Source organism: Heterocephalus glaber, unplaced genomic scaffold (genome assembly GCF_053883595.1).
Source record: "Heterocephalus glaber isolate CG9 unplaced genomic scaffold, H.glaber_assembly_v1.0 deba00000546, whole genome shotgun sequence".
In the NCBI taxonomy this organism is placed as follows: Eukaryota; Metazoa; Chordata; class Mammalia; order Rodentia; family Bathyergidae; genus Heterocephalus; species Heterocephalus glaber.
Window position 1 is genome coordinate 35605435 of NW_028258147.1, and position 12884 is coordinate 35618318.

At 37.7% G+C, this 12884-nt stretch overlaps 1 protein-coding gene across 1 annotated transcript in view; it reads right to left on the bottom strand.

Moving 5' to 3' along the window:
- Positions 1-9995: 9995 nt before the first annotated feature.
- Positions 9996-12884, bottom strand: part of Pttg1ip2 (PTTG1IP family member 2) — a 57926-nt gene continuing 55037 nt past the window's right edge. The window contains exons 8-9 of the transcript XR_015448760.1: positions 12723-12832; positions 9996-11920 (exon numbers count right to left, since the gene is read on the bottom strand). The gene's annotated coding sequence lies outside the window, so the exon portion shown is untranslated. The remainder of the gene's footprint in view (positions 11921-12722; positions 12833-12884) is intronic.

Genomic DNA, 12884 nt, shown 5'->3' on the forward strand with positions numbered 1-12884 from the left:
CAATGGAGTTTTTAATCCACTGGAAATCTGTTTGCATCTGTTTTACGGGTTCCATTTGTTTCCTATCTTGGGATTCCATCATGTTCCTTAGCTCCTCTATTTTTTATCTGTGTCCTCTCTAGATTTATTAATCATGTCTTGAACTATGGGCACAATCTCTGCTGTTATCTGAGAAATTATTTCTGATTTCATTTTTTCCAGATCCTCTTTTGTTGCCAGTTCAGGGAGTCTAGGTGTTTGAGTATCAGATTGTTCCATCTTGTTTCCATTTTGGGTTTCTTTAGGTGATCTTGAAGTCTGCTTTGAGACTTATTTAAGTGTTTTCCCATTTCAACCGGGGTGGGATGGGGAGGGAGGGGTGTGTGTTGCTGGCACCCTACGAGGCTCACCTCCTTGGCGCTGGGGGCCTGGAAGGCTCCTTAGTATCGTCATTTTGACTATTGGTTCTTCCTATCCTGGAATAGGGAATACCTTTCTATTTTCTGATGTCCTTTGCAGTTTCCTTTTCCAGAGTGCTATAGTTTTCATTGCAAAGGCCTTTCAGTTCCTTAGTTAGGTTAATCCTTAAGTATTTAATTTTTCTTGATGCTCTTGTGAATGGCATTTTTCCCCTAATTTCTTTCTCAGTGGGTTCATTATTAGTGTCCAGGAATGCTATTTATTTTTGTGCATTGATTTTATATCCCACTACATTTCTGAATTTTGTTATTAATTCTAAGAGTGTTTTGTGAATATTTTTAGGTTTCTGATGTAGAGGATCATGTTATCTGCAAATAATGATAATTGGACTTCTTGTTTCCTATACATAACTCTTTTCTTTTTTTTTTTTTTTTGGTGTGTGTTTGTTTGTTTGTTTGTGTTTGAGATAGGGTCTCCATATGTAGCCCAGGCTGACCTCAAACTCATGGCAGTCCTCCTACCTCAGCCTCCTGAGTGCTGGGATTACAGGTGTGCACCACCACATCCAGCCCTTTTAATTCTTTTTCTTGCCTAATTGCTCTTGCTAATATTTTGAGAACTATGTTGAACGAGAGTGGTGATAGGGGACGTTCTTATCTTCTTCTTGACTTTAGGGAGAAGACTTCTCATTTTTTCCCCATTTAATATGATGTTGGTAGTAGGTTTGTCATAAATGGCTTTTGTCAGATTGAGATAAGGTCCTTCTATACCTATTTTCTTCAGTGCTTTTATCATGAACCAAAATCTTTGGATTTTGTCAAAGGCTTTTTCTGCATCTGTTGAAGTGGTCATGTGATTTTTGTCCTTGCTTCTATTTATTTGATGTATTACACTTATTGATTTGCATATGCTGGACCATCCTTGGATACCTGTGATGAAGCTACTTAGTCATGATGTATGATCTTTTTGATGATTCATTGCATTCTTTTTGCCAGTATTGAGAATTTTTTCATCTATATTCATTATAGAGCTTGGAGTATAGTTCTCTTATATGGTTGGATCTTTGTCTGCTTTTGGAATCAGGGTAATGCTGTTTTCCTGGAATGACTTTGGGAGCACTCCTTCTCTTTGAATTTCTTTAAAATGCTTGTGAAGTACTAGTGTTAGAACTTCCCTGAAGTTTTTAGAATTCAGCAATGACTCATCCTGACTTGGGTTTTTCTTAGTTGGTAGGGTTTTTGTTTTAATTACTGCTTCAATTTCATTGCCTGTTATTGAATTATTGCTGGTTTTTAGGTCTTGGTTCACTGCTGGTAATTCATATGTATCTAAGAATCTATCTGCTTCTTTTCAATTCTTCAATTTATTGGCAGATAGGGTTGTGAGGTAATTGTTAATAATCTTTTTTATTTCAGTAATGTCCATTGTGAATTCACCTTTATCTTTTCTAATTGCATGGGTTTTCATCTTTTCTCTCCTTTTTTGGGTTAGATGGGCAAGTGTTTTTCTATTTTGTTTATTCTTCCAAAGAACCAACTCTCCAATTCATTGATTCTTTCTATTTTTGCCTCAATTTCATTGATTTCTTCTCTAATCTTTAAAATTTCCTTCTTTTTACTCACTTTGGGTTTGGATTGTTTTTGTTTGTCTATGTTTTTGTTTGTCAATGGACCTTGAGGTGCATTGTTGGGTTGTTTATTTGGGCTTGCTTTGTTTTTGTGATGTGGATATTCACAGTTATAAACTTCCCTCTTAGAATGGTTTTCATTGTGTCCCATAATTTCTGGATGTGGTATACTGGCATTATCATTTAGCTTTAGAAACTCTTATTTCTTCTGTAACCTATTGTTTATTTAAGAGTGTATTGTTTAGTCTCCATGCATTTACATAATATCTGTGTTATTTTTTCATTGATTTCTAGTTTCATTGCAGTACGATCTGATAATTTTCATGGTATAATTTCAATTCTTTTTTTTTTTTTTTTTGGTACCAGGGATCAAACTCGGGTCCTTGCGCTTGTGAGGCAGGCAGCAGAACAACTGAGTGAAATCCCTGGCCCTATAATTTCAATTCTTATGCATTTACCTAAGCTTGCTTTATTGGAAAATATGTGGTCTATATTGGAGAAAGTCCCATGTGCTGCTGAGAAGAATTTGTATTCTGTTTTTGCTGAGTGGAGCACTCTGTAAATATCTATGAAGTTCATTTGTTCAAAGGCTTTGTTCAACTGCAATATTTCTTTGTTAATTTTTAGTCTAGTTGAACTGTCTGTGTAAAATAGAGATCTACCACTTTAACTTTGTTTGTGTTTATCCGGTCTTTTATATCTAGTAGTACTTGTTTTATAAAATTGAGTCCACCATTGTTTAGTGCACATATGTGAATAATTGTTATATCCTCCTGTCAGGTTGCTCCCTTAGCCAGTATTAGTATTTTTTGTTTCTTTTGAAATAGAATTTTGGCTTGAAGTCCACTTTATCTGAATACAGAATGTAGAACAGCTATACCTGTCCTTTTTGGGGGAGTTCTGTTGCATGGACTATTGTTTTCCATTCTTTGAATTTTAGCTTATGAGTTTCTTTTTTCTGGACTAAATGTGTTTCATGTATACAGAATATCATTGGATTTTGTTTCTTGATCCATTCTTCCAGTCTATGTCTTTTGATTGGGGAATCAAGGTCATTCACACTGAGGGTTATTACTGATGGGTATTGACTTATTCCTGCTATTGCTTTATTTTCTCGTTGCTGATTCTCTACCTTTCCCTTCTACTTAACTGCTTAGCCTATCTGGTGTATTCATTGTATTGGACCTTTTGTTATTTTCAGCTTCATTATCTCTTTCTAGGGTATCCTTGAAAAGTTTTGAGTGCTGGTATGACAGTCATGAATTTCTTTAGATGGTCTTTATCATGAAAATATCTTATTTCTCCATCAGTTTTGAAAGCTAATTTTGAAGAATATATCAGCTTGGGTTGGAAATTGTTTTCTTTCGAGGCTTAAAACATTTTACTCCAACATCTCCTTGCCTTTAAGATTTGTGTTGAGAAGTGTGCTGTAATTCTAATGGATTTTACCTTTGTAAGTGATTCATTACTTTTCTCTAACCACTTTTAAGATTCTATTCTTGTGTTGGATTTCTGAGACTTTGACTATAGTATGTCATGAAAAGGATTTTTTCTGATTGTGGATATTTGGGATGCCATATACCTCACTTATTTGTATGTTAAATTCTTTTACCTTATAACATTTTAAATTATTAGCATGACCTTATCATTTATCCTTACATTGTGGAATGACAGCTTTAAATGCCTTTCAAGAGAATTTAACTTTTATGTAGAATCACCAAAATTATATAGTAGATATTTCATAGATTGTATATACCTGTATGTTTTGTTCTTATGGGAACAGTGGAAACAATGCAGAAAACTAACTCATTCTATTTCACTTCTTTATTCACACACAGCACTTCTTTATAACACTCTCCACCTTGGGCTTACTGATGAGCCAGGAAGGGCTTGTGGTTTGCCTTATATTTCCCTTTGTTTTCTATAGCATCAATTTTTCTTTTTTTGTGTGTGAAAGCAGTTGGATAATAGGAAGTAACAAGAATAAGAAAAGATAGAATAAGGTTGGGGATTTAGCTCAGTGGCACTGCACCTGCTTGGAAAGCGCAAGGTCCTGAGATTGATCCCCGGTACCGAAAAAAAAAAGAAAAAGATAGAATAGGGTTTGTTGATTGTTGATGTTTCTTACAATGCCATCAGCATTTTTTCTGAATATGAAGTACGTTTTGCTTGACATGGAAAGCATGGCATCTTAGAGCTTTATCTGTGGTACCTCTGACAGGCTTGCTTTGTAAGTGCTTTGAATTTCCTCGAACTCAATGCTCCTGCATGGGTGCTTGGGGAATTCCACTGTCATAGAGCATTAAAATTGCTATATTCAAATGAGTAAAAAAACCTTTCAGATACACATATTGCATGTAAATCTTGTTCACCTATATACTCTATTCCTCCATCAGGGCTCATTTAAAAACACATTCAAATATAAAGTTATTAAGAATTTCAAGACAGTGACAGTAAGCCAGGCGTGGTAGTACACACATGTAATCCTAGGACTCAAGAGGCTGAGGCAGGAGGAGCTCCTTGAGTTTGAGCCAGTCTGGGATACATAATGAGTTCAACGCCAGTCTAAACTACATTACTAGATCCTGTCTCAAAAAAAAAAAAAAGAAGACAGTGGCAGTAAAGCATTAAGCCAAGTTCAGGGCCCTTTTGAGCACGAGGCCCTGCTGACTACACAGGATGGAGACTCATGAAGCCTGCCTTGCTGCCGACCCTATTTTGACAAAGAAGGAGCCAGAAAGATCAATGTTCTTACTTCCAGGCCTCCTATCTCCTACAGGTGACCCAATTGGTGGGCCTCAACCTGACAGCAAGGGAGTCAGGAACACTTCCACAGAGAGTAGCCTTCTTGATTACCAATGAAGAGAATAACAGAGAGTGGATCTGGAGGTACAAACAAAATATCAAGTTTGTTTCCACATCTCTTTCCAACACATCCCATTCTTTAGTAATTCAGCTAGGATAATGAGGGCCAGGGAGGCCCCAGGCATGGCTCCAGATTTTTGTAGGGTCCAGTATTTAAGAATTTAATGAGCCCTCTGTAAATAAGTTAATAAAGCAAAATTACAAATATAAACAAAGTACAAAACTGGCTATTAATTTAGATGAGTGAAGAAATTAGCCAGTTCTTTTCTTCTGGGGACTCTAGGAAATTTATTAGCAATGTTCATGCAGATCTGCTTGCTAATTGCATGCTGACTTCCATTCCTGCCTGGAAACCCCTATAGTTCTGGATAACTCCCACTCCTCACAGAAGCCTGCAGAAATGAGAACATCTGAAGCTTAAACTTTTTTAGCTGTACGGAAAATTTCTCTGTAGATCCCAAAACTAGGAATATAGAATTAAGTAACTTTAGAGCTGCAGGCATTTCTTAACAAGATACAAGGGTGAGATCCTGAGCGAGGATCTGCCCTCTTCTCCACCATGCATGCCAAAGTAAATGTGTACATTGGGCTCCTCTGATCTAGAGCTTTTTCACTGTCAACAGGAAATTCCACCTAACACTAGGTGTACCATGTATGGAATTGAGGAGGCAGTGGATGGTCACAACCGCTCCTTTGCATCCTTGATTTCATGTCTATTCTTTGCATTGCTTTCCTTCTGGGTTGCAATAAGCAAAAGGAAGGGCAGCCTTAGAAATCATTGTTTCCACTTACCTCAAATCCTAACCAGATTTTCTCTGGACTACTCAACAGGTTCCTTTTAGACATAAAATACTACTATGGACATAAAATATATTATGGACTTACTCCGTAATAGCTAAGCACAGCGCAGGCAGTTCAGATTTAGAAAAAAGAAGGAGCAGTTTTGTTAGGTGTAACAGCTACCCTAGAGAGAGCACTGTGGAGGTTTGGAGACCAGAGCCAGAGTGCATGGGAGGTGGAAAAAGGATGAACAAAGACAAAAGAAGGGGATGACAAAAAATATGTAGAGAAATAAAAGTTAATAAAGAAAGATGTTAAACTGCGCCTAAGGCCTTGGTGTTACTATTTGGTTTTGATAAATATAAGGGAAGCTGCTGGTATCTGAATAAGAATGTGTCTTAGCCTGTTCAGGCTACTGTGACAAAACAAAACAAAATACCATAGATTGGAGTGGTTTAGACAATAGGTATCCATCTCTCACAGCTCTGGAGGCTGCGAAGTTTATGATCAAAGTGCCTACTGATGTGAACGTGGTGGTGGGCCTCTGCCCGGTTTGTAGGCAGCAGTTCTATTCCCACGTGGTGGAAGGGACATGGCACCTCTCCAGGGCCTCTTCTATAAGGCACTTATCCTATTTACTAAGTCTCCGTTATCATAACCTAACCACCTCTCAGAGGCCTTACCTCTTAACACCAATATCCTGGGGGTTAGGGTTTCAACATATGACTTTGTAGGAACACAGAATTGCACTAACACAAGAGCATTTGGTCTAAACAAGAAAAAGAGTGATTAAGTGTGCATGGGTTCAAAACTGGACTTTATTCCTTATATCTTATTGGAGACTTTGATAAAGAAACTCATTCTTGGGTTGGGGATGTAGCTCAGTATAAAGTGCATGCCTAGCATTTGTGAGGTCCTAGGATTGAGCCTCAGCAATAAATAAATAAAAATAAATAACTCATCCTCTTTGTGCTTCAGTTTCTTCATCTCTAATGTGAGGGTATATTATGTTATGTTAGTCACATCACACCAGGTCATGTCACCTCATACTATGCTACACTGCATTAAGTTTACAGAGCTCCAATTTGTTAATACTCTTGAACCACTTAGAACAGTTCTTGGTATGCAATTAGTGATCAATACAAGCAAGAAATAATCATGACAATGGCTTCAAATAAAGCATTTTGGCAACATTTAATTCCAAAACTGCTGCAACAAATGAAGAATCGGATTCACTTGTTTTTATTATGTATGATTTTATGAAATTATCATTTTAAATGGGTGGGTTTTTCATGTATAATTTCTAGCCAAAAGTAATTCTTGTGAAATTCTCATAAACATAAAGAGTTATTTCCAAATTTTTCACACCAAAAAACAGAGATTCCCTTTAAATTTTTATTCTTTGGGGATAAATTGACCAACTTCACCATCCCAAGCAATGACAAAAGATTTCGTTTCATTTTAACCTTGGTTGGTGTGTATGCTGACATTCGGAGATTAGGGGAAATCCCAGGTCCCATTGAGCAAATATCTAGGTGGGGTTCTTTCTTCATTGAAGACAACTTTGAATCAGATACGAATTTATTAGGAGACATGGCCATGAGTCTTGTTTGCTTCTAGAGATCAAGTGGGAACATACAACTTCCTGGATTCCTGAGCACCGCTGGACAAGCGCATCATATAAGCTCTGACTTCTGTGTCTTCATCCACAAGAGCCATGGGGGAAAAAATGCCCAGCCCAACTGCCAAGGTTCTTGTAAGAAGTTTTTTAAAATCTGAAAAATAAAAACACTCTACGAATACAAAAGAAAAAATTACAAATAACTTTCTTCTTAAATAATTTCTTTTCTGCATGTCATCCAACAGCAGGTACACTGGCTTATCTGCAAGGAGCCCAGCCCTAAATTAATCCCATTCACATCTCAGAAGTGCTAATACGGTATCTATAAGAGAAAATTCACACGGAATTAATCATCCAGAGTTACTTAATATTAGTTATAAAAAAAATGAGTCTGGCTGATAATAGGTGCTCATAAATATTTGTTGAATGAATTCAGAAGTGCTATAATTTAAAACATTTGACAAGATTCCACTCCCAAGGCTGTTAAGAGGCAAAACAATGGCCAAAACAACACTGTTACCAGGGAGACAAGAGCCTACTGGTAAATGCTCATCTGGGAGGATCGACAATTGCAGTTACTATCCAACATGAATGCTTTAACATGTCTATATATTAAGAAGAGTGCAAGCTTAAAGCAAACACCTACGATGGCACTAAACTCTTACTTGTAATATATTACTGCATAAAATGCGGGTGGATTGTGTAGACTCTGAAAGGAGACAGAACCTTTGCTATAAGCACAAGGGTAGAACAGTGAGTTCCTAATGGGTAAGGGAAGGGGTAAACAATTTAAAGGAACATATGTACTTGAGCCTGGAAAATAGGAAAAGGAGTTGGCTAAAATCCTGAAGGAGATTAGGAAAGAGAAAGAGGAATTCTCTTTTATGTCATATTAACAGAGGCTTTCTTCTACTATACATATATCTCATATCAATCTTTGTCCCAATATTTTGTGACTGTCAGTATTTTTCTTCTTTTTTAATAGCTTTCTTGGACACAGCTTGGCATATTACATAACTCAACCTTTTAGAGTGTACAAATCATTGGAGGTTTTTTTTTGGATACACAAGGTAAATCATCACCACCACCTACTTTGAGAGCCTTTTCATTACCCCTACAAACAGGGCCTACCTGATAATCACTCAGCATTCCCTTCCCCTGGGGACAGCCATTTACAGTCTATCTCTGTAAGCTTGCCTATTCTGGATATCTCATATAAATGGAATTACATAGCATGTGGCCTTTTATGACTGGCTTCTTTCACTTAGTATAATATTTTCAAGGTCCATCCTCAATGCAGCATGTGTCAGTATTTCATTTCTTTTTACTGCTGAGTAATATTCTACCACTAGGATATGCAACACTTATCCTTTTATCAGTTTAGAAACATTTGAGTTGTTTTTACTTGGGAGGTATTATGAATAACAGTACCATAAACATTCATGTAGACAAGTTTCTGTGTGGATATATATATAGGAACTCTGAGTCTAAATCTTTCTTCACTTTTTGAACAGTAAGATAAAATTCACCTCAAAGTAAAAGTCACTATTCAAGTAGTACATTTTACTGGGTGTTAATACTGACAAAGCTATGCAAAAAAAATCATTGTCATCTAACCGCAAAAAGTGTGCATCACCCCACATAGGAAACCCGGGCCCATTAGCTTTAAAATAGTATTGAATCAGTAAGTCTAGAGTCCCTTGCTCTTCCCTTTACCTTGGAAAAATGATTTAACATATTTTGTCCTTTTTATTCAAATTGAAATATACTCCATTATTGAAAAATAACTAATTGACTACCTTAACTACATTGACGCATTGACTACATTAACTATTTTTAAAAATAAGTTTATCAATATGTAACTCACATAGTATCAAATTCACCCTTTTAAAGTGTATAATTTAGGGGGTTTTACTACACTCACAAAGTTGTGCAATCACGACCACTGTCTGAATTCAGAACATTTTCATCATGCCAACAAGAACCCTGCACCATCAGCAGGCATTCCTCATTCCCTCCTACTCCATCCTCTGGTAACTGCCCGTCTACTTCACATGTCTATGGTTTGCTTGTTCTGAAATATGTTTAACTTTCTAGGAAACAAAAAGAGACTTTTATATCATTGTCCATTAATCATCTTTTTTTTTTTGGTACCGGGGATTGAACTCAGGACCTTGCGCTTGCGAGGCAGGCGCCAGAACCACTGAGCTAAATCCCCGGCCCGCATTAATCATCTTTTTGAAGCACGAATCATTTGTGTATACACACAAACACATTGCTTTTATGGTCCTGATATTTTCAAGAGAGAACTTAAACATTTCCATTGTCCCTGTACTGAGGCTGTAAGGAAAGAACCGTTAGCATATACTATCCATGAGAGCTGAGTGGATAATATTTCTCAAATCCAGTTTGACCAGATGCACTAAAAAATCTTTGAAATGTACATATTATTTCAACCACAAACTCTGCTTGAAGGAATTTACTCTAAAGAAATTATCTTTGGGGCCCCTAAAGGTATGTATATGTACAGTGTTCATTATCATACAGCAATTTACAATAGCAAAAATACAAACCAATCTAAATACTGTTCAAACAAAACAAAGGGTTAATTAATTCATTACATGATCAATTATCATATGGTTATTAAAAATTATGCTGAGCAAAAAAAATTGGGAAAATGTGATTTTTTAAATTAATTTTTTTAAATACCGCTTAGAAAAAATTATTAAATATTTTCCCAACATTATAAGCATTTGATTTTATCCATGGGATAGAGACAGAAACGATAGTCAATAAAACATAAAATTTTCATCTAGGTAAGGGATCTTGGGATAACTTTTGGGTAGATGCTAACAATTTCAGAGCCACAGCTCCAAGATGCAGAAACACTACTTTATCACCCTAAACTCGGCTCAGCTAGCTGTGAGATCTTGCCGGTTAAAGGTAGCTTAGTTACTTTCAGCATAATAATGAGTCCCTTTTAGAAAATTCTAGTCAGAATTGGTTTATTAGTTAATCGTTTGGAAATTGGAGCCCCATCTTCACTTCTCAGGATTTTGTCCCTTCCTTGCTTCTCAGGATCTCTGAGAGAGGAGGTGGTTTTCAGGACACAGGGCACTGGGGATGGAATTTTGGCTCCCAGTGCTCCCTTGCTGGATACTTCTGATGGGAGGTGGCAGGGACTTGCTGGACCACATTCACTGCTTGTGTTTTTGTGGTCTTGCTTTCTGCTCACTTCTCTTGTGCCTGCTATTAAGGTGCTGCCATGGTGCACTCTGGACTTCTTTTCCATAGCCCATCTCTCCAGCCTCACCTTGGCTCACTTCCTCTGACTCCTAGTCCTGGGATCTAAGTCATCTCCTTCCAGGGCCTCCTGGCAGGCCACTGGCTCAATCCTCAACAGTCCCAACCTTTAAGATATGAGTCTTTGGTATTTTCTTTCTGCCTTGTGCAGACTTGGAGGAACTTGGGAGTGAGGTATCTTCCCAAGCTTCTCGCCGTGCCTGTAAAGGAAACAATGACAGACTACCCAAGTGGTCTGTGGCACTTCCAGTTCTTTGGATGGTGCCTTCTTCCAATAACTCTGGATGATAGGAGGACAAGACCCCTACTAGTTGATGGAAGATGAAAATTCTCTGCAAGTCTGTATTCTCACAGTTTTCAAAAAAGAAGGGAGTTGAAGAGTAAACTCTACAAAACACCCGATCTATCTTTTCTCTCTTCCTTTACTTTTTCCTTTCCATGTCCTTTATTTGCACTTTCAGTTTCTCACACCAGAGAAACTATTCGGTATTTACACACGTGTGTTCTATTTATTTCACTTAAGAGTATCGCCTCAATGTGCATCCACTTAGCTATAAATGTCTCTAGTTTCTCATTCTTTATGGCTGAGTAGTACTCCATTTTATAAAAAGACCACATTTTCTTTATCTGGTCTCCAGTTAATGGGCAATTGGGCTGTTTCCAAGCTTTAGCTATTACAAATTGTGCTTCTATGAACATGCGTACACATATATCGCTGTGGTATGATGCTTTTAATTCTTTGGGGAAGATAGCCAGCAGGGGAATAGCTGGGTCAAATGGGACCTCTAGGCCTAGTTCCTTGAGGTATCTCCATACTGATTTCCACAGTGCTTGCACCAGTCTACACTCCCGCCAGCAGTGGAGCAGGGTTCCTTTTTCCCCACAGCCCCATCAGCATTTGTTATTGGTTGATTTCATGATAGCAGCCATTCTTCCTGGAGTGAGGTGGAATCTCAGTGTTGTTTTCATTTGCATCTCTCGAATGACCAGTGATGTTGAACATTTTTTCATATGTGTATTTGCTGGTTTTACTTCTTTGTCTGAGAAATGTCTGTTCATTTCAGAAGCCCATTTTTGAATTGGATCTTTAAATTTGGGGAGGTCTGATTTTTTAAGTTCTTTATATATTCTAGATAGTAGACCTTTGTCTGAGGAACAGCTGGTAAGAATAATTTCCCACATTGTGGGTTGTCTCTTCACACTGCTGGTGGTTTCTCTTGCTGTGCAGAAGCTTTTGAATAAGAAGAGATCCCACTTGCTGATTGTTTGTGCTAGTTCATGTGCGACTGAGGTTTTGTTCATGAAATCTTTTCCTACACCGATGTCTGCAAGATAGAACATTTATTTTCAATTACCAAAGAGAAAGAAATCTTTTCTTAAGATTGCCATTGCCAGTTAGATGTCTATGGAAATAGAAAGATGGATGGGCTAATGGAGGAATGGGTTTATGGCCTGTTGGCTGGCTGGAGGCATAAATGTGTGGCTGGATGGTGGAGGTATTGGTAACCGGGTGCATATGTAGATAGGTAGATAGAAAGCATTGCTGGTGACTACATGAAGGGATAAGATAGTTTTTAGAAAGGTCACTCTTTTCAGACTTCACCATGAATTACTTGAGTTCACAAATACATATTGAAAGACAACTGCTAGCCACCACATTTTGTAAGGTCCTTGTAGTAAATGTGCTTGACCTCATAGAGCTTTCAAACTAGTAGAGTAAGAGACAAAAAACAAATACGTTAGTACATAAAATAATTATAAGTTGTGAAAGTACTTCAAAGAGAATTATCCTCATTTTAATGTTCACATTTTCAAATTCCATTAAATTAGAAACAGATAAATTAGTGGTTTTAAATCCTTCTTACACAAGGAACACTGCCACCACAGAATAAGGAAAACTGAAGACCACCATCCGGGTTTTAATTTTGTTGTTGTTGCTTCCTGTGGCACCAGGAATTGAACCAAGGACCTCTTGCATGCTTGGCAAGTGCTCTACCACTGAACTGTATCTTCAGCCCAAGATCACATTGTTGAAAATTTCAAATTGGCCTCTTAGTCACTTTCTTGTCTCTGAGACACAACATCCAACACCACAATTTAAAGGAGGAGAGGTTTATTCTGACTTACGGTTTTTAGAGGTTTTAGTCCCTAGTCAGCCGGCTCCAAGGCAAAAGGGCACAGTCACAGGGGCATGGTCGGAGGGGTCCATGGAGGAAGGCTGCTCACATCATGGCAACCTAGAAGAAGAAGAGAAAGGAGGAGCCGGGAGGAAAGCACACCTCTCTGGTC